Source organism: Lepidochelys olivacea (assembly GCF_965140295.1).
Source record: "Lepidochelys olivacea isolate rLepOli2 genome assembly, chromosome: 1".
In the NCBI taxonomy this organism is placed as follows: domain Eukaryota; kingdom Metazoa; phylum Chordata; order Testudines; family Cheloniidae; genus Lepidochelys; species Lepidochelys olivacea.
The window spans coordinates 270,773,047-270,795,606 of NC_140411.1; the positions used below are offsets into that span (position 1 = coordinate 270,773,047).

Consider the following 22,560-nt stretch of genomic DNA (forward strand, 5'->3'; position numbering starts at 1 on the left):
CCTGCTTCAAGCAGGGGGTTGGACTAGATGACCTTCAGGGGTCCCTTCCAACCCTGATATTCTATGATTCTATGATCCTCTGGAGTGGAGTGGAGTGGAGTGGCTGGGTGCCCGGAGGTCCCCCGCCCCCGCGTTCTTGGGCGTCTGGGTGAGGAGGATATGGAACTTGGCGAGGAGGGCAGGTGTTTATACAATGGATGCAGCGGTGGTCTGTGCTCTTGTTGCCTTTCCTGCAGCTTTACCAGATGCCTGATAATGTCCGTTTGTTCCCCGATTAGCCTCAGCATCTCTTCCTGCATGTTCTGATCACACTCACTGAATGCTTTCCTGGCCTCCATGCATTCAGCTGTGCCCTATCAGTGTGGGAGGACTACCTGAGCTCGGAAAACATGTCATCCCGAGTGTTGTTTTTTTGCCTTCTAGTCTGTGGTAACCTCAGGGACAGAGTTGATATGGGGAGCATAGAAACATTTGCACCTGCAGGGAGGATAAAAAGGGAGAGTAAAATTTAAGAAGATACATTTCTGAGAACAAAATTCTTTCTTTCACAGTGAATCAAACAATTCACAGCAAAGACAGCACATGTGCTTTAGGTACAAGGTCGCATTTTGCCTTTTATATTGAGCACCTGCTGGTATGGTGACACATCACACACCACTGGACAACAGAATTTGGTTTCCAGGCAATCATGGTAAGCCAACGAGTACATGGGGTTGGCTTCTTCCACCTTCATAACATGTGGGAATGGTTTCAAACTGCAGCGCCCTGCTTTCCCATAGTATTGGCTCCAGGGTGATTAAAAGGTTCTCCGCTTGCCTGCTGCGTATTCTCCTCTTCCTCTTCCTCATCCACAAAATCCTCCTCCATGTTGTGTGAAACTCCCCCCTTGCAGGTGTCCACGGACAGTGGTGGGGTACTGGTAGGGTCCCCCCCTAGAATGGCATGCAACTGATCATAGAAGCAGCATGTATGGGGCTCAGACCTGGAACAACCGTTTGCCTCCTTTGTCTTGTAGTAGGCTTGCCTCAGCTCCTTAACTTTCATGCGGCACTGTTGTGTGTCCCTGGTGTAGCCTCTCTCCACCATGATCTGTGCGATTTTGGCCTATCTATTAAAATTTCTACTTTTTTATTGGAGTTCAGCCTGTACAGATTCTTCTCCCCATACAGCAATCAGATCCAGTGTCTCCCATTCGCTCCATGCTGGAGCTCATTTGCGATTCTGGGGGGACTGCATGGTCACCTGTGCTGCTGAGCTTGCCATGCTGACCAACAGGAAATGAAATTCAAAAGTTCCTGGGGCTTTTCCTGTGTACCTGGCTAGTGCATTGGAGTTGAAAGTGCTGTCCAGAGTGGTCACATTGGAGTACTCTGGGATAGCTCCCAGAGGCCAATACCATCGAATTGCACAACACTGCATCTGCACTACCCCAAATTTGACCCAAGAAGGTCGATTTTAGCGCTACTTCCCTCGTTGAGGAGTACAGCAGTCAATTTTAAGAGCCCTTAGGTTGACGGAACAGAATTGGTTGTGTAGCTGCATTGCTGATACAATCTACCTAATGCAGCTAAATTCGACCTAACCTCGTAGTGTAGACCAGCCCTTAGTGGAAGCACTGACAAGTTTAACCAGCAAAGTTATTCCCTACTGGTCATCACTCGCCAGGAAGGTCGTAGTTCCAAAGCACTGGTGGTTGAATGAATTGCTCCTAGCACCACTATGAGCAAAGCTGGATGACATTCAGACCACCTACCATTTATCTCTTCATGATATTGTAGATTGTTTTGAATCTGCAAGGTAGAACATGTTACTCACAATGGTAGGCACTTAAGTGAGCCACTGAGCATTGACTGGATTAACCAAGCTATCCACATCTCAAAACACATCCTTTGATGCTTTGCCTATGCTATAATCACGGCAAAGATACTTTTGTACTTTTTGATATAACACTGGACTGAGCAGAACTGGATTCTATTTCCCCCTCTGCCAGTTGCCTGCTAAGAGTTCTCGGGCAGTCATTTCACTGCTCTGTGCCTCAGTTTCACCATCTGTAAAATGGGGATAATGATCTGTCCCCTAGGAAAGCGCTTTGAGATGTACTGATGGAAGTACCACATAAGAACTATTTGTTGTTTCGTCTATTCAAGAGGTTCTCAAACTGTGGTCCATGGACTCCATTCAGGTGGTCCGTGGATAATTCCCTCTAAGGTGCGCACCTGGGTGGCTGCACATGAGAAAATGAAGGACCACCCACCTAATTTAGTGGAGCCACACAGGCATGGTGGTGGCCGTGGGGGGAATAGGGGGTAGGTGGGAGGGGGCAGTGGGGTGAGAAGAGGGGGTGGGGGGAATTTGGGATGTGCAGGGCTGCAGCGGCCAGAGAAAGTGGTGATTTTCCCTAGCTCCAGGACTGTGGCTGCTGGGGAGAGACAGCCCTCCTTCCCAGCCTCAGCTCTGTGGCTGCTGTGGCAGGGGAGAGCCCTCCCCTTCTTCCCAGCCCCAGCTCAGGGGCTGCTGTGGCAGGGGAGAGAGGGCATGTCCATTGTATTAGAAAGGTAAGACTGCTGATATTAAAATATGAGTGTTGTGCTTTTATTTGTAGAAAAAAACCATTTATTATTATTAAGGGTTTTTTTTATATAGCGCTTTTATCCAAAGCACTTTACAATAGTTAGCTAACGGTACAAACAACATTTGGAAAGATCATTAAGTGGTGCGCTGAGACCTTCAGCAATTTTCAAGTGGTCCATGAAAATAAAGTTTGAGAACCACTGGTCTATTGCACAGCTTTGGCATGAGAATTCAAAATATATTTGAGGCAATCATGCAGGTTCCCAGTGAGATGACTGCCAGGACCGTGTAGCCATCTTCCCTCTTGCTTCAGTTCAGCCAGGTCAGTTGTAAATCAAGATGACTTGTGAGAATGAAGCTGAGGAAGAGAACAACTTAAGCCACTGCTCTGATGCCTGAGGACGAACCTATTACAGCTGACTGTTTGGAATGTTCATGTTTCTGGTTGCTCCTTGCACGGCTTCTGACTAGGAGCTGGTTTTTCCTGCTTTGGAGAGCTCCAAAGCTGTTCTAGGCTGCATTTGTATATTTAGGGCTGCTGTAGTAGAATCTATATAATTAGAATCTTCCAGAACTTCAATGCTACAGGTCTTGTTATGGTGTCTTTCACCCAAGGCCGGCTCTAGGATTTTTGCCACCCCTAGCAAAAAAAAGTTTGGCCACCCCCGCTTTTTTTTCACCCCCCCCACTCCCGGCTCCGCCCCAACTCCGCCCCTTCCCCAAATCTCTGGCCCCACCTCCTCCCCCGGGCGTGCCCCATTTTCCACCCCCCTCATTGCTTCCTTTGGCTCCCCCCTGCAACCTCCTGCCCTAGCTCACCCCCACTCCACCTGCTCCCCTGAACATGCCGCCACTCTGCTTCTCCTCCATCCCTCTCAGGCGAGATGAGCGAGGGTGGGCGGGGGGTAGAGGAACAGCTCCCTGCCCCAGCTCACCTCTGCTCCACCACCGCCGCCTTCCCCGAGCACACCACTGCTTGGCTTCTCCTTCCTCCCAGGCTTGCCGTGCGAAACAGCTGTTTCGAGTGTGGCAAGCCTGGGAGGAAGGGAGGGGGGAGAAGCGCCTGAAGGGAGGCGGCGCACTCAGGGGAGGAGGAGGAGTGGAGGCGAGTTGGGGTGGCGGGGGCACATTTCTAGGGGTGGCATCGCCGGTGCCGGAATGCCGCCCCTAGGAATGTGCTGCCCCAAGCATCTGCTTGTTTTGCCAGTGCCTAGAGCCGGCCCTCCTTTCACCAGAGATCCAGCCTTGAGAGCATAGTTCGTGGCCAAGGACTCAGAGCTATGGCTAAAGGGAGTCTTGGCAGTATTCTAGCCATCTCTTCTTGCCAATAAGGACATGGGAACAGTGACTGGATAACATAAGCCTGGAAGCAGCAGCTGGAGACCAGCCCTGCCCCCAAGCAAAGGGCTGCTATTTAAAGGAGCTAATTCACAATCAGTTAAATTGATAGGCAGCAGGTTTAAAACAAACATAAATACTTCCTCACACCATGCACAGTCAACCTCTGAAACTTGTTGCCAGGAGATATTGTGAAGGCCAAAGTATAACTGGGTTCAAAAAAGAATTAGATAAATTTATGGAGGACAGGTCTAACAATGGCTATTAGCCAAGATGGTCAAGGATGCAGCCCCATGCTCTGGATGTCTCTACACCCCTGACTGCCAAAAGCTGGGACTGGATGACTGGGTTAGGGTAAATTGCCCTGTTGTGTTCACTCCTTTTAGAGGATAGGACACTGGCCACTGTCAGAAAACAGGATACTGGGCTAGAGAAAGCCTGTATGGGCCTGATCCAGTATGGCCATTTTTATGTTCTTAATCAAATTAAACAAAATCCAGATTAGGACATGAAGACATTTGCTTACATTTGCCAATTTCTGGACCTTCACTCTTAATAGGTACATTTGAGGACACACATCCTACCAAAGCATTGATAGAGCAGTCCATTGGAGCAGCATTCTCCGTCAGAGCAATTTGGAAAAACCAGGTTAAAACATGGATGCCAGCAGGAGATGTGCGTGCCAATGCTGAAGCTCCACAGGTAATGATCAGTATGGACCTGGTTAGACCGTCCAGTAGGTTGGCCCATGCTGGTTGCCCACAGGATGTTAGAAACAGATTCAGCTGGAACAGCATTCACGTGGCAAAACGTGGTTTTTTACCTTGGATTGGGGGCTGTGGGCTGACTACATATTCCTGAGGGAATTCTGCACACAATATTTTAAAATTCTGCACATTTTATTTGTCAAAGTAACACAATATAGTCATGCCAGTTTCAATTATTTGGGTAATTTATTTCAAAATACCTGTCAGCCAGTACGTCTGTAACAATACAGAAAATAAAAAAGATTCAGGAAATGTTTTTTAATAAATAGAGTTCATACTAGGCGTATTAATACAGAACTCTTGAGTAATAATTCATTTAAACTACAGTACAGAAATGTATTTCCCACACCCCTCAAAACAGTGCACAGGGCTGGGGGAGTCGGGTAACAGAGGTGCTGAGGGAGAGGGAGGTAAATTGCTGGGAAGGCACCTGGGAGTGAGCCTAGAGGGGTGTTGGGTGTGAGTTGTACAAATGGGGGGCAGGGCGGCGGTTCAGGGTGCTGACTGGAGCCACCAGGGTCCCTTTTTGAGTGGCCGTTCTGGTCAACAACTAGACCCCTGACAACCCTACCAGTCAGAGGTGGGCAGGACTGACTAATGGCTACCCAGAGCAGCCCCTCTCCCCGCGTCAGTAAGGGGCTGTGCCGGGAGGGATGCCACTGCTCTCTGCCCTGCGTTCCTCAAAGCAAGCGGCGCCCCACAGCCCCGCCCCCTGTTCATGGGGTTTCCCGGCCGCCGGGGACCGCGCCGGGCCCGGCTCTCCCCACCCTCCCGCCTGCAGAACCACACGTGCCGGGGACAGGCCCCGCCCAACGACCGCCCGTGGCTCCCGGGGCCTCGCCCCCTCCACTGGTCTCCTCGCCCCGCCCACTCTGGCCTCTTCCCGCTCCCTCCCACCGGCGTCCCCGCGCTGCGCGCTCCGCACGCGCCCCTCCCAGCGGGCTCGCTGTGTGCGCAGGCGCGAGTCGGGGACAGGCGCAAGGAGGGCGGAGCGCCGCGCGGAGCGGAGGGGCGGGGTCACGAACTCTGACCTCCCGGAGCCGGAGCCGCCACCGACAAATAACCCCCCAGGAGAGGCCGCCGGGAGCTGGGCCCGCCAGGTGAGAGCGGCCGGGCTGGCCTACAGCCGCTTTCCTCCCCCGGGCTCGGCAGCGGCTCATGCGGGGCCTGGCCTAGAGGCGCTGCGCCGGCTGGGGGCGGCTCTCACCCCTCCCCTCCCCTCCCCTCCCCAGCCCGCGCCGCGTCCCGTCCCGCAGGAGCCGGGGAAGCGGCCCCATCTGTCTGTCCCGGGGCGGGCGGCTCCGTCCTGGCTCCCCCGGGCGGGCGGCGGCTCCGCGCTCTCCTGACCTTTCACCTAACAGGAAAAGCTTGTGTCTCCCCTCCCCGGATCCCGGCCGCGCCCCGGGGCCCGCTCCGCCCGCCCGCCCGCCCGGCAGTGGGGATGGGGGGCGGCTCCTGTGCCGGGCTCCCCGCGCTGCGGCTTTGGCTCCTCTGCCCGCCCGAGGGAGTGTCTGAGCTTCTCCTTTCCCCGCCGGGCGGGAGCCCCCAGGGGACGCTGGGGAGGGCGGAGGCAGGGAGCGGGTCTGGCCCGTTAGGTTGCGGGGCGTTAGCGCCCGGGTCTCCCCTTCCCCGTGAGCTCACAGGCGCCCGCAGCAGCCATTTTGTGTGGGGCCGAGCGTCCCGTGCGGGTTTGACCGCGGCCCCTCGGGCAGAGGAGGCGGCTGGGCCCTGCCTCGGTCCCCCCGCTCGGTAGGGAACTGTCTAGCTGCAGGCCGGCCCCAAGGGCGCTCCCGACCCGAGCTGCATGGGCCCCGTACTCCGCCCTGGGGTAGAGGCTTGTCTCACGCCACCTTTCAAGTGACAGCAGTAAAGGCCGCGCCAGCCACTTTCCCTGCCGGCGGGTGTGTGTGGGGAGGTGTCAGGCGAAAGCTGTCCCCGCCTCGCCTTTTGTCTACTTCATCACAGAAAAAAAGCTACCCGCATGGGTGGGCTGTGAAATGTGCTGGCTGAATATCAACTTTCTAATGGAAATAGAGAACAAGTTCATTCCTGGTAGCAGCCATTTTACTAGAAAGCGGCAGCGACTGCCCAGGTGTATGACTCTGCAACCAAGACTCCTTCAACTTAGAGACCTGTCAGAATGAAGGCAGTGTTTTAAGGCTTACATGGTACACAGGAAAGTTTTTTGTTTTCTCTCCGCCCACGTTCTCCCCCCTCCCCCACGAACTTATTAACCTGGTGTTTGTCTGACAACCCTACAGACTGAAAAGTTCTCCAAGTACAGTATAGGCCATTCACTGGCAATATTCTTCCCTATTTTATCCCATCACTGTATTAAACCTGATTTGAAAGCTCTTTGTGGGTGCTGTGGCAAGTTTCCTCGGTAGACACTCCCACTCAGTGTTTTGGTTGATACAGTCAGGCTGCAAATTGATGTGGACGCTAGTGTGAGCTGGACAGACTATCCACTCACTCCAGCTAAGACACTAGATGTTAAAGCTGGGTTGGTTGATGAAAATTGTTGGTTCAGATCTGTTCCAGACAAAATAGTAACCAAGATTTGGAGGGGGCAAGGCTTCATTCCATTGACAGTCCCCTGACTGTCCACGTTTAGTGAAAATATTGCCTCACTCACTTTGTCTCTGTATGATCCTGAAAGCAACAAGCTACAACTACACTGCATGCAGGTTTAGTGAAGACTGGTATTTTTCTTTTTTAATACAGTATGAAGGTAGAATCATAGGACTGGAAGGATCCTTGAGAGGTCATCTAGTCCAATCCCCTGCATTCATGGCAGGACTAAGTATTATCTAGACCATTCTTGTCAGGTGTTTGTCTAACCGGCTCTTGTCGAATCTAATGATGGAGATTCCACACCTCCCGAGGCAATTTATTCTGGTGCTTAACCACTCTGATGGTTAGGAAGTTTTTCCTAATGTCCAACCTATACCTTCTGTGCTGCAATTTAAGCCCATTGTTTCTTGTCCTATCCTCAGAAGTTAAGAAAAACAATTTTCCCCCTCCTCCTTGTAGCAACCTTTTACATATTTGAAAACTTTTATCATGACCCCTCTGTCTTCTCTTTTCCAGACTAAACAAACCCAGTTTTTTCAATCTTTCCTCATAGGTCATGTTTTCTAGACCTTTAATCATTTTTGTTGCTTTTCTCTGGAGTCTGTCCAATTTGTCCACATCATTCCTGAAACTGAACACAATACTCTAGTTGAGGTTTAATCATGCAGAGCAGAAGAATTACTTCTCGTGTCTTGCTTACAATACTCCTGCTAATGCATCCCAGAATGATGTTTGCTTTTTTTGCATGGAAATTGCCTTACAAATTCTGACCGGCTGCTATATAATTGATATGGCACACTTACTCGTTTTGCCCTAGTGTTTTCTTTTTATTATTATTATTAGTTGTCCCCATTAGTGCCCAAAATGTGCTAGGTACTGGTCAAATGCAAAAGGCACAGTCTGTACCCTGTAAAACACGTATGTATTTTGTAATAACTGTTTCATTTTTGCCAAAATACATTTGTTGAAGTGGACATTGACTTTAGTACAGGGTAAGGCTAGCCAGACTTCTTGCCAAACACTGAGATACTCATTGACTGCATATTAAATCATGTGTTTGTAACTGGTAGTGGCTACTCTTGAAAGGAGATATGTGTGCTAATATTGTAAGCACTGGCACTATTCTTATTTATTTGTATTATTGAAGCATGTAGGAGCCCTAGTTCTGGATCTGGACCCCATCATGCTAATGTTTGTTTATTTTAAAAAAATTATAGCTCAACATTTTAGTCAGTTGGAACTGGGCAGTTCTTCCACAGAAAACGTTGTTAAAAATGAAATGTGGAACCACTGCAGAGTCAGAAGAAATGACCTTGTTCTGTGGTGTTTTTCTGTTTACACTTTTCTTTGTAGTTTTTCTGTTTTGGGGAAAATTAATTTGGCCATTCCCTGTTGCTCTTGCCACATCCTATAATTTGAAATGGCTTTCTGGAGGGGATGTTTCCTGTCTGAAAAGAGTTGTTGTGTATAATTCTTAGACTATTGGAAAGAGACATCATCTTAAATAGGCATAGGCATCTGTCACCTTAGTATCTGAATGTCTCGGGGAGAACACAAATCACTGTAGGCCAATGATCTAACTATCCTCTGTTTTTTCCCAGGACTCCTGGGGCTATCTCTTAACAGATTTATTTCTCTTCCTCCTTTTCTCATTCTTTACTGTTTTTACTTGTAGCTGTGAGAAAGCTAAATCAAATACATATGTTTTATTTTTCATTCTGAAGGCAGTGCGTTTTGTGGGCATTTTTATCTTCTCTAATGAGTTCCATAGCTTTGGTCCTGGTGCCAAAAAAGCTGTTGCCTGCTCTTATAGGCTTCACCCTTGAGGTTGAACATCATGGTTTCTACAGAATAGAGCTTTGATGGATGATTCCAACTCCTCTATCTTCAGTTAACTCTACATTTTTCTTTAGATTACTGAAAAGGAGCTCTTTTAACTGATGGCTCAATAATAATGGGACTGTAGTTGCTATTGACAAAGTTTCTGTCAGTATTGCTCGGATGTGAAATGTATTTACAGAGTATTTAGATTCAAAGTTATCTGTTTTGTTAATATCGATTTCCCTATGTAACATAAGATTGAAAATATTTATAGTGACCAAATGTTGAATATTACATTGCTTAAATTTTGTATGTTGATATATGTATTTTTAGTTGTTTTACTTACTAGTTTACTGTGCATGAATTGTATTGGTTAATGTGTAATAAACATACAGTTTCTCCATCTAATAAAGTTGCTGTAGTTTTACCACAGTTTGTGAAGCAAAGTTGTCACATGGGAGAAAAGATAAGCTATGGTCTTTATATTGATTATTTGATTCTGAAAAAGTAAGACCAATTTCCAAATACCGGGGACTCATCTCTGTGTCAAGATTCTAAAATACTGTCAAGTATGTGCTTATTCTCCTGGCTTCTGAGCCACAAGTAGTTGAGGTTTTGTCATCTTGATTCTGCAAAGCTGAAAACAAATACTGTAGGATTTCACAGCATCTTGAAAAAGAAAAGGAGGACTTGTGGCACCTTAGAGACTCTAAGTACTCCTTTTCTTTTTGCGAATACAGACTAACAGGGCTGCTACTCTGAAACAGCATCTTGTGTATATTTGGTGAGAAAATGGTGTTGGCTCTCTCACGAGAGAGAATGAAAACTACATCTAGTAAATGTGAGAAAAAGAACACTTTGTACACTTAGTGTATAGAATATTAGCCTAAGGAAAACTATAAATTGTCACTGTTCTTAGCCATGATACTCCATATATACACCTCTACCCCGATATAACGCTGTCCTTGGGAGCCAAAAAATCTTACCGTGTTATAGGTGAAACCGCGTTATATTGAACTTCCTTTGATCCACCGGAGCGTGCAGCACCCCGCCCGCACCCCCCAAAGGAGTGCTGCTTTACTGCGTTATATCTGAATTCATGTTATATTGGGTTGCATTATATTGGGGTAGAGATGAAGTTTTAGATGTCTTCATTTAATCCTAGAATCCTGTTCCAACATGTTTACAAAGATTATGGGGGCATTCCACTGTCTGCTAAAAATAGTAGTGATAGATGGGAGGGCATGGCTTGGGCAAGTAGAGAGCCATGTAGGGTATGTACTCGCACACATACCTCCACCCTTCAGGTGTGTCTACACTATACTTGCCTAAACAGTGCCTCAGTGGTTATACTGCTGTTTATACCCATGCTAGGGGCTCTCGGCTGTCAGCCCTGCCTGGGGTGGCCGGGCTGCAGGCTGTCAGACCCGCACTTACATCGCCTGTAGCACTTATGTTTCCCCACGGTGACAGCTTGGGCTTTCAAAGGCAGCAACAGGGGATGTAAGCATAAATAAATAAAAAGATTTTTAGTCCCTTCAAAAGTGTCTGGCGGTCCGGATTTCGCCTGCAGTCCGCCTGTTGACTACCCCACTGTAAAGGGTATACAAGGACCTCTATTTTGTATCTTCTGCTTTGCATTAGAAATTCAGGTCTAGTCTATGTGGTTGGTTTTTTTTAGCTCCATGGACAGCTAAAGATCTAGTAAACTTGACATTAGACACAAGTGAAACCTGATTGAGGGGGAAATTATTCAGTCTGTTTAAATCTTTTTCATTTCCCATTTAACCTGGGAATTACAGGCAAAAATATCTTTTAAACATTAAAAATGCTTACTCCTTCGATCAAAGGTTGCAAGACCTCAAAATTCAGAGGATAACTGAAAAGATCACATTGTAAGCTCTTTGGGACAAGTTATGTGTCTTCCTTAATTTTTGTGTACTACATTGTGGACACCACTATAAATACCTACTATTTGTAAGGGAAAGACAAGCAGATTTTTTTTTTTTTTTAGAAAAATCAAGTTTTTTTAATGCATAGGAAGCAAAAAAAAAGTATGCCCATCATTAGCAGTATATTTTCAAACTAAAAAGAAATTCCTGTACAAATGGAATTAGTGAAAATCTGTATGGAAGATTTACTTTTTTTACACTGTTTAGAAAGGGGAAGGATGTCACTATGAAATATAGGACTTTGAATGCAGCAGGGAATAAGATATAATAGGTTAGTTCCACTAGCCTGGCAAAATACCATATTTTAATTCAGTGCTTCTAAATTTTTTTTCCAGAGGTGGATTCTTTCATCGATCACCTTTCCTAGCAGTCCTGTTCCCTTATCTTTCCTCCAACTGCAGTGGTTAATATGAAAAATTAATATCAGGGTAGCATTAAAGTTATGAGGAAAAGATGCTTTAATGTGACTGGTGCAGATATAAGCCTGGTTGCTTCTTCCTCCACATTTTATGCTTACAAGTATCAGATCTCCCCTTATTTGCTTGTAGACTCATCTATTTTAAATTTCCTTGGTTATTGCTGTTGTCTGTCTTTCAGTTTGTCTGACTCTCGTAAATGTTGATGTGTGCAAATACGATCATATAGAAACGATATACAAAAACATGAAGCACCGAAGAGGGGTGTGCGTAGTTGCTTAAGTAATTTTTGTTAGACAAAAAACCCCAATTCTCTGGTACTCTTCAGAGTTCTGGATTGGGCTGCTGCTCATAGGAAATATTAAGACTCCTTTGCCGTTGTGAGAAATGTGGCTCTTTGGACTACAATTTGAGAACTGCTGGTTTAGATTTTTGTGCTGCTTGAACTTCCTAGTATTAAACTACTGAACTAAGTTTTGTAACTTTTTCAAGGAATGCTTCTGAAGCCACTGGTAAAGGAGACCAATTCTGCAGTGCTTTATAAATAATAAAAATGAAGCAAAAAATGTAAAATATATACAGTAAGGTTAAGTTGAATGGAAACACAATCAGGACGATGATACAAGTGGTAAGAGAGGCCACCAATGAACTGACAAATGCTGAAGAAGTGCTGGAAGGAGCATTCTGACAAAGTGCTGAACTCTGTAGTTCATCCAGATGCAAGCATTCTATGTACGCTGGATGAACAGGGCAGCTTGCAAGGCAGAATAGATATTAGCACTGAATCACCATCAGAAAAAGAAATAGAGCAGTGAAGCAGTTAAAACAATGGGAAAGCTGCAGGCATAGATAATATAATAGTTGAGCAGCTAAAACCTCATGGGACAAGTGCTATCAAAGCATTAGGAGAAATACTTTAAAAGGTATGGGAGCATGAGGGAGGTACTGGATGACTGGCTGAAGGTAATAGTTGTATCAGTGCTGAAGAAAAGCAATCCTCCCAATCCAAATAATTATAGATGTACAGGCTTATTATTAGTACCAGGAAGAATGATGAAAATAATTAACGATTTAAGGGTCAGTTTTTGAGGATGTAGCAGGCGAAGAACAGTGCAGCTTTAGACCAGGTCAAAGTTGCATTGTTCAGATATACCCACTCTGACAGTTATTTGAGGGAGGGTAAGAACGGGAATTGAAGATGTTTGTTGTTTTCATTGACTTCAATAAGGCGTTTGGTTTGGAAGGATGCATTATGGAAAGGAGTAAAATCCTATGGAGTTCCACATAGGATAGCTGCAGTTATAAAAGTTATGTATGGAAACTCCCAGAGTGCCATAAGAATTGGTGGTAAATTAAGCAGCTGTTTCAAGTCAAAGTTTGGTATAAAATAAGGGGGCCTGAAATCACCATGGCCTTTCATCATGTTCTTAAATTGGATATTAAGAATGGTAGATGAGTTGGAGGGCATGACATTGGGTGATCTAGAGTTAAGCTCTTCAGCTGATGTAGATGACATCCTACAACTGTCAGACACATTTGAATTGATGATGGTACTCTTTCCTACATTGGAAATGGGTGTAGTTGACTTGGACTTACAATTACTTTCTTGTCTTGGCACTTATTGTACCTTGGAAAAGGGACAATATGTAGAAATGCAGCAGTGGTAAAGTCATAGAACAAATAATACCTTATGTGCACTTAGGAAGCTTCATCTGTACTGATGGTTCCAGCAAAGTTGAGGTTAAAAGGAGATGTACATTAGCTATAAGTGCTGCTCAGAAGTTGACGAAATTATGCACTGATAAAAATGTGTTTGGTACGAAAGTGAAAAATTATCAAACCAGTATAACAATGGTATTGTTTTATGGTCTGGAAGCAGCACCATTAAATGAAACAAACATCAGAAGGCTGGAGACAATAGAGATAAGAGTTTTTTGGAAGATGGCAGGTATAAAGTGGAATGATTTTAAGACACTTGAAGTTAGGAGGAGAGTAGGATGTGAAACTAAGTACGGGATTGGCTGCAGTCAAAAGATTACAATGGTGGGGATGCTGTACAAGGCAAACAGATGATAGGCTCTCACAGAAAATAATGCAAACACAACCAACATCAGTCAGACCTAGAGGCCAACCACCGATTAGATGGCAGGACATTGCACTCAGGGATTTGACCAGGCTGGGTTTAATGGAGGAACAAACCATGGACAGAAGTGAATTGTGATGCTGTACTGCTTGCTCCCTGTGTCTGCAAAGATGCTTCTGGGGAAGGGGAGAGGAGGAGGAGAAGAAACATGCTGCTTAAAAACAGCTTAGAAAAATAAGTACTTAAATCTCTACTTATCTCTAGTTAGCACATTTAATCATAGAGGATCTTAAAGTTCTTGACAAACTATGATGTCTATTTATATATAATCAGCAAATTTGGAGTAAATTATGCCACCCTTCTAATGAGCACATAGTAACACTGGGCCCTAATTTAGGAATGAAAATGAAGAGCAGTGTTTCCGTTTTCAACTGAATAGGGGATTTAGGCAGAATGATCCATGTTAGAATAGCAAAAAATGTTGGAATTTATACCAGCTAGAAGTTGGAAGCTTTGTTTAACATCTCTCATGAAAGAGGGCAACATCCCATATTGGGCAATTGTTTCATTACTGATTCAGAGGAAAGCAACCATCTACGAATTGTCATCAATTGCTGTAGTCCCCATGAGTTTTCCTTGGAGGTCTCTCATTTAAAGAATTAGCTCCATCACAGTTGGTTTCTGAGACCTAATGAAGTCTCATTGTGAGGTGTTATGACTGTCCAGGGAAACGAAACAGTCTTTTCACCAAACTTCCCATAATATTAACTTTTTGTTGAGTGGGTGATAAGCTTTCCTACAATGGTTTACAGATGTCTGAGGGATACACAGGAGATTTTTCCAATAATACCTGGAATAGTTATACTGGAATAAACTTATTCCACAATAAGGGTCATTTTTGTAGCTTAGCTTAAATCACTTCTAATACAACATAAGCTAAACCAGAAAAAGGTACTCTTATAGTGGAATATGAGTGCCCAGACCGGGAGTTACACTGGTATAACTATAACAGTTTAAATTCACACCCTGCCTTATACCAGTATAACTTCCTGTGCCAGAAGTCCTAGTTGAAGTATAGGTGTACATACAGTAATATGATTATTATGTAATATTTACACATCCTTGTAAGTATGTTCCCAAATATAGTAAAACTTGGGCTGTTGTTTAAAGCTTTTAATGTAAAATGAATAGCTACAGAATGCTACAGATTTCAGGTGACAATCTGACATAATCTGATGAAGTTTTGTGCAGACTTTGATTCCATATAATAAATTAGAATTAAGAAAATATATTAATATAAAAAATTAGGTATAAAGACCCATCTCTATGTGCACGGCTTACATTAGTATAAATAGGAACTGAGGGCTTGGTGTTTAGTTTTCTACGGTGTGTTTCCCCCATGTGGTGGTAAATTTTCATTTACATTGCCTATAATGGAGCATTGTAATGGAAATTATCATTAAACATAAAGCATGCATGAGTGTGTGAATTGTTTTTGAGTTTACTGGTGAATCTTATAATTTCTGTCATAATTTTAGAAGTTGGTGTCCGTTGAATGAATAGTTTAAGAAACAAACTCCTGACATACAAGTATCAGCATAAAGAAGGACATGAGAGAATAAGTTTCAGAGTAACAGCTGTGTTAGTCTGTACTCGCAAAAAGAAAAGGAGTACTTGTGGCACCTTAGAGACTAACCAATTTATTTGAGCATAAGCTTTCGTGAGCTACAGCTCACTTCATCGGATGCATACTGTGGAAACTGCAGAAGACATTATATACACAGAGACCATGAAACAATACCTCCTCCCACCCCACTCTCCTGCTGATAATAGCTTATCTAAAGTGATCACTCTCCTTACAATGTGTATGATAATCAAGTTGGGCCATTTCCAGCACAAATCCAGGTTTTCTCACCCCCCCCCCCCCACCTTTCAAAAAAACACACACACAAACTCACTCTCCTGCTGGTAATAGCTTATCCAAAGTGACCACTCTCCTTACAATGTGTATGAAAATCAAGGTGGGCCATTTCCAGCTTGTGCCACACGCTCTCAAAGAAACTGTGGAATCACCTGATCAACATCCTCTACAGCAAACGGGGAAAGATTTAGAATGAGCTCACAAAAATGGATACTCTCATAAAAAACCAACCTTCCACACAAACTTCCTCGTGGCTGGAATTTACTAAAACTAGACAAGCCATTTACAACGCACACTTTGCTTCTCTACAAAAGAAAAAGGACACTAAACTTTCTAAACTACTACATGCTACAAGGGGCCACAGCAATGGTTCCCTCAACCCACCCAGCAATATTGTTAGCCTATCCAACTATGCTCTCAGCCCAGCAGAAGCAGCTGTCCTATCTCGGGGCCTCTCCTTCTGCCCCTCCACCCCCACGAACATGATACAGTTCCGTGGTGACCTAGAATCCTATTTTCGACATCTCCGACTCAAGGAATATTTCCAAAATACCTCTGAACAACATACTAATCCACAGAGGCCTCCCTACCAACAACCAAAAGAAGGATTCTAGGTGGACTCCTCCTGAAGGTCGAAACAGCAGACTGGACTTCTACATAGAGTGCTTCCGCCAACGTGCACGGGCTGAAATTGTGGAAAAGCAGCATCACTTGCCCCATAACCTCAGCCGTGCAGAACACAATGCCATCCACAGCCTCAGAAACAACTCTGACATCATAATCAAAAAGGCTGACAAAGGAGGTGCTGTTGTCATCATGAATAGGTCGGAATATGAGCAAGAGGCTGCTCAGCAGCTCTCCAACACCACTTTCTACAAGCCATTACCCTATGATCCCACTGAGAGTTACCAAAAGCAACTACAGCATTTGCTCAAGAAACTTCCTGAAAAAGCACAAGATCAAATCCGCACAGACACACCCCTGGAACCCTGACCTGGGATATTCTATCTACTACCCAAGATCCATAAACCTGGAAATCCTGGGCGCCCCATCATCTCAGGCATTGGCAGCCTGACAGCAGGATTGTCTGGCTATGTAGACTCCCTCCTCAGGCCCTACACTACCAGCACTCCCAGCTACCTTCGAGACACCACTGACTTCCTGAGGAAACTACAATCCATCGGTGATCTTCCTGATAACACCATCCTGGCCACTATGGATGTAGAAGCCCTCTACACCAACATTCCACACAAAGATGGACTACAAGCCGTCAAAAACACTATCCCCGATAATGTCACGGCTAACCTGGTGGCTGAACTTTGTGACTTACCCATAACCATTTTACATTTGGGGACAATGTATACCTTCAGATCAGCGGCACTGCTATGGGTACCCGCATGGCCCCACAGTATGCCAACATTTTTATGGCTGACTTAGAACAACGCTTCCTCAGCTCTCGTCCCCTAACGCCCTACTCTACTTGCGCTATATTGATGACATCTTCATCATCTGGACCCATGGAAAAGAAGCCCTTGAGGAATTCCACTATGATTTCAACAATTTCCATCCCACCATCAACCTCAGCCTGGTCCAGTCCACACAAGAGATCCGCTTCCTGGACACTACAGTGCTAATAAACAATGGTCACATAAACACCACCCTATACCGGAAACCTACTGACCGCTATTCCTACCTACATGCCTCCAGCTTTCACCCTGACCACACCACACGATCCATCGTCTACAGCCAAGCTCTGCGATACAACCGCATTTGCTCCAACCCCTCAGACAGAGACAAACACCTACAAGATCTCTGTCAAGCATTCTTACAACTACAATACCCACCTGCGGAAGTGAAGAAACAGATTGATAGAGCCAGAAGAGTTCCCAGAAGTCACCTACTACAGGACAGGCCTAACAAAGAAAATAACAGAACGCCACTAGCCGTCACCTTCAGCCCCCGACTAAAACCCCTCCAACGCATTATTAAGGATCTACAACCTATCCTAAGAGATGACCCAACACTCTCACAAATCTTGGGAGACAGGCCAGTCCTTGCCTACAGACAGCCCCCCAACCTGAAGCAAATACTCACCAACAACCACATACCACACAACAGAACCACTAACCCAGGAACCTATCCTTGCAACAAAGCCCGTTGCCAACTGTGCCCACATATCTATTCAGGGGACACCATCAAAGGGCCTAATCACATCAGCCACACTATCAGAGGCTCGTTCACCTGCACATCTACCAATGTGATATATGCCATCATGTGCCAGCAATGCCCCTCTGCCATGTACATTGGTCAAACTGGACAGTCTCTATGTAAAAGAATAAATGGACACAAATCAGATGTCAAGAATTATAACATTCATAAACCAGTCGGAGAACACTTCAATCTCTCTGGTCACGCAATCACAGGCATGAAGGTCGCTATCTTAAAACAAAAAAACTTCAAATCCAGACTCCAGCGAGAAACTGCTGAATTGGAATTCATTTGCAAATTGGATACTATTAATTTAGGCTTAAATAGAGACTGGGAGTGGCTAAGTCATTATGCAAGGTAGCCTATTTCCCCTTGTCCCCCCCCCCCCCCCCGACGTTCTGGTTAAACTTGGATTTATGCTGGAAATGGCCCTTGGTTATCATGCACATTGTAAGGAGAGTGGTCAGTTTGGATGAGCTATTGCCAGCAGGAGAGTGAGTTTGAGTGGGGGGGTGGTGGTGAGAAAACCTGGATTTGTGCTGGAAATGGCCCACCTTGATTATCATACACATTGTAAGGAGAGTGATCACTTTAGATAAGCTATTACCAGCAGGAGAGTTGGGTGGGAGGAGGTATTGTTTCATGGTCTCTGTGTATATAATGTCTTCTGCAGTTTCCACAGTATGCATCCGATGAAGTGAGCTGTAGCTCACGAAAGCTTATGCTCAAATAAATTGGTTAGTCTCTAAGGTGCCACAAGTACTCCTTTTCTTTATGAGAGAATAAGGATGCTTCTTAGAAAGATAGTTTGCGTTTCAAAAGTCAGACCATCATATAGTAAGAACAAGTGACCATGCTTGTTTCTTTTAAGGTAATAGTTCTTTTTAGGTCCTTGCTATATGGCATCGACTGATTTGTAAAGATGGAGAGCCATTGATTTGAATTTTGCTCTTCAACAGCAGAATAAAGGCCTTGTCTGCTCTGACAAATTGCACAATTTTAACTACATTGATATAGCTGAAGGGGTACAACCCCTCCAGTTGTGAATACAGTGGTACTGGTATAAATGTGTTTGTACTGATATAGCTTGTTCGTATACAGGAAGGGAAACAATCTATAATGGTATAACTGCATCAATGCTAGGGGTTGTACCAGTATAACTATATCGGTTTACAAAAAAGAATGATTCCTGAACTAACGTAGAATTCTGTGCCAGACATGAATTCTGCATGTGTGCAGTGATGCATAATTCACGCAGGAGTAAGTGCACCAGTGGCCTAACTTCTCAAGTTTTTTGTGTACATCCTTGCAGAGGAGAGTTTTCTGGAGGGATTAGAAGGAGGATAAAAAGGAGATATGGGGATGTTTACCGGGAATTCTTTGCAATTGCGAGGGTTGGCATGGGAAAAAGTATGAAGGAGCTTGTTTGAAAATGTAATAAATGGACAACGGAAGCTGACATCACTACTCTGTTTATCTGTGGCATTGCTTTAAAAGGCTAGTAGGGGGCAATATGTACATTCTGGAGCAAGAAACAATCAGCTATCACTAATGTTTTTATTATTAATATAGAAAACAAAATATGTATAAGGTGTGCTCTTCAGAGCAGGAAGTATGCTTTAGAAAGCACTTAGCATGTTGTGGGCATGCTGCATAGATCATAGAAGCCTGGAATTAAATAATAGGAATAGGAATAAGAATATTACTGAAAACAAGGAAATTCAGAGTTTAGGCTGAAACTCTTTAAGGAGTACATTCAAGTATTTAAGCCCAAAATTCAGACTCTGAAATATTCATATTTTGTAATTATTTCCCTTCAAAATCCACTAAATTAATTATTAAAAATATTTCTCTATCGTGAAATTAAAATAACTATTGCTTATTCTCATTTCTTGAGTATTTAAAATACTGCTTTCTTACAATGTCAACTGCTTATAGGTGCAATAGCAAAAAGCACAGATTCTTTGGGGGTGGGAGGGAAGGTGGATGAGGGACAAAAATATTTGAATGATCTAGAAATCTGTCTGAGCAACAGGGTTTTACTCCTCAGTGTAGTGAGAACTCTTCAAGAGAGAGGTAGAAAGATTCATTCATGTGAAAGAAAGTGGTGCTTACTGTACCTGCAGGAGTCATAAGGTTAGCAATAAAGCAGAATATATTTTCCAATTATCAGGGTTTATGTAAGAGGCCAGAATCTATAGAAAATGTATGAGATTATGTAAAGTTGCGTGATTTAAATAAGGGGAAAAAATGGATCACGATACACTTGGTAGGGCACCAAAGCTTTGCTGTTGAAAAGCATTTCTATGTTTGTTAGTTTCTCAGGAGTCTTGGGCTTTGCTGGCTGGCTGTTGCTGCCATTGGTGTTATAGTTCATGTGCTTGTGGGAAAACTTGACATGAGTTCAATAGCTGGATGGCTTCCAAGCTGAAGTAGGGATCTTCCATTAAGTATTGATCCACTATTGGCCTAATGCTCAGATTAGTCTATTATTTTCTGCATCAGTAGAGCAGCTGGCCCAACAGTACATGTGAAGAAAGTAAAATGCTTTGGAGTGGCCTTACCTATCTCATGTGAAATGTAGCACTCAGGCTTTGTCTACATTATGCAGCTTTTAGCGACACGGCTGTGCTGCTAATAGGCACGCAGTGTAGCCGCTGTTTGTAGGCAGGAGAGAGCTCTCCCGCCGACAAAAAACTTTCACTCCCAACGAGCGGCAGTAGCTTTTTCGGCAGGAGAGTATTCTTGCTGACAAAGCACTGTTCACACTGGTGCTTTTTGTCAACAAAACTTAACACGTTTGAATGACAAAAGTTTTGTCATTCAGTTGCCAGTGTAGACAAAGCCTCAACGTTTTGAGAACAGTATTTCCCATTTTCAGATAGAAGCTCTTAATACTAGTTCAGAATTCATTCACATTGAAAAAATATTGAATTATTCATTAAAAAAATCAGCATTTTTACCAGTCTAATTCATGGATAAGAGTTTAAAAATGCAAAATTATTATGCTAAATCTGTAAACCTGTATAATAACATCTACAAAACTGAAATCGTGTATCTTTTGTTTAATTCAGCACAGGAGTCTCCACAGAGTGATTATGCATAGGAGGTGTGAACTGTAATCTAGGTACCATAGGTAAGTTAAAGGTGAACTACAACACTTTGTACATATGTATCCCAAATTTTTTTCTTTATTTACTTTCTCAATACTTCATTCAGGTTTCCATGTTTGCTCTGTAAGATCTGGTAGCTTCAAAATTGTCTGAAATATTGCTCAGTGTTGCTTCAGGTGATGTTGATGTCACCAGTTGTTATAGGGTAAATCTGGAACACTGAACTCAAGGCTAAGGCTACAAGAAAGGTTTACCAGTTATACTGTTATAACCCTTGTGTAGACACTTTTACTTTGGCATAAGGATGGGGTTTTTTTGTTTCGCTTAAGCTCCTTTCCAAATGACATAAGCTAAACTGAAGAAACTCACTCTAAGGCTATGTCTACACAACAACTTTTGTCGGTCAAAGGTGTGAGCAACATAAGTTTCAGAGACAGAAGCGCTGGTGGGGACAGTGCTATGTTGGTGGGAGATGCTCTCTTGCCAACATAGCTATCTCCGCTTGTTGGGGGTTGTTTAATTATGCGAACGGGAGAGCTCTCCCATCGGCATAGAGCAGCTACACTGGAGACCTTAAAACAGCACAGCTGCAGCAGTACAGCTGTGCCACTGTAAGGTCTGCAGTGTAGACATAGTCTTGTACTGAAATAAGAGTCTCAATGTGGGAGATTATACTGGTGTAATTACATTGGTTTAAATTTGTATCTTCGGCTATACTGAAATTTTTCCTATGTAGTTAATGCCTAAAGCACCGACCCTGTAAATGCTGACACACATGTATAACTTTATGTACAGCAAGTAGTCCTGTTGATTACGATGATACTATTCACAATGAGTAAAGTTAAACACACGTAAGTCTTTGTTTTATTTGAACCATAGCAAGTGAGTAAACAAGGAATGAGTTTTAATAATTTTTATTTTAGAATATAGTTGAGTTTGTTTCACATCTATATATTTTAGAGGCATTGGAGTCAATGGAACTAGAATTATTCAGCATCTTTTGAAAATAAGGCCACTCATTTTTAAACTGTAGTTTTATTTAAATTCATAAAATCTCAAATCTTCACCTTTTTAAGAATAGTGTTTCAGGTTTAACTCTGACTTCACCGATTTTGAGCCACATTGTCATATAATTTACACATAAAATGTACTCAGCCTTAAAATTGTTTTCATCTGTCTGGGAATTTTTTAAGTTAATTTAAAATGTACTATTTAGTCACAAAACAGTAACAGGCACTTGTGCAATATATGCACAGTACCCTTTGATGCACTTCTGTTGGTTTGTACAGAAGAAGCTGCTAAAATTGACTTGTGAACAAGAATAAAGATAGGCTGGTGTGATTTTTAAAATGTTTTCTTAGATGTGTTAAGATGGCCTATGGGTGTGAGGTTTGTTTTGTTTTATTTTTAAAAAGTTCAACTTGTTTTTTACATTAAAAATGCAGGTCTTCTCTGCTTTGTTTTTTCTGGATGGCAGAAGAATTAGTAGGGTTAAGACATCGTTTACCAAGAAGGATTACACTTACACAGCTGAGGCCTTGTCTACACAAGTTCCTGGTTTAAGTTAAATTAGCATAACATCACACCTTTAAAAGAAAAGGAGGACTTGTGGCACCTTAGAGACTAACCAATTTATTAGAGCATAAGCTTTCGTGAGCTACAGCTCACTTCCTCAGATGCATATCGTGGAAACTGCAGCAGGCTTTATATATACACAGAGAATATGAAACAATACCTATTCCCACCCCACTGTCCTGCTGGTAATAGCTTATCTAAAGTGATTTCCAGCACAAATC

The 22,560-nt window shown here is 43.8% G+C and overlaps 1 protein-coding gene across 6 annotated transcripts in view; it reads left to right on the forward strand.

Annotated features, from left to right (window-relative positions):
- The first annotated feature begins 5,635 nt into the window (after positions 1-5,635).
- NR2C1 (nuclear receptor subfamily 2 group C member 1) overlaps positions 5,636-22,560 on the forward strand; it is a 113,360-nt gene continuing 96,435 nt past the window's right edge. For 3 of the 6 annotated variants that reach the window (XM_084642660.1, XM_084642665.1, XM_084642663.1), the window contains exons 1-2: positions 5,636-5,776; positions 20,726-20,787. The gene's annotated coding sequence lies outside the window, so the exon portion shown is untranslated. The remainder of the gene's footprint in view (positions 5,777-20,725; positions 20,788-22,560) is intronic. The other 3 variants (XM_084642661.1, XM_084642664.1, XM_084642662.1) reach the window with 2 other exon arrangements.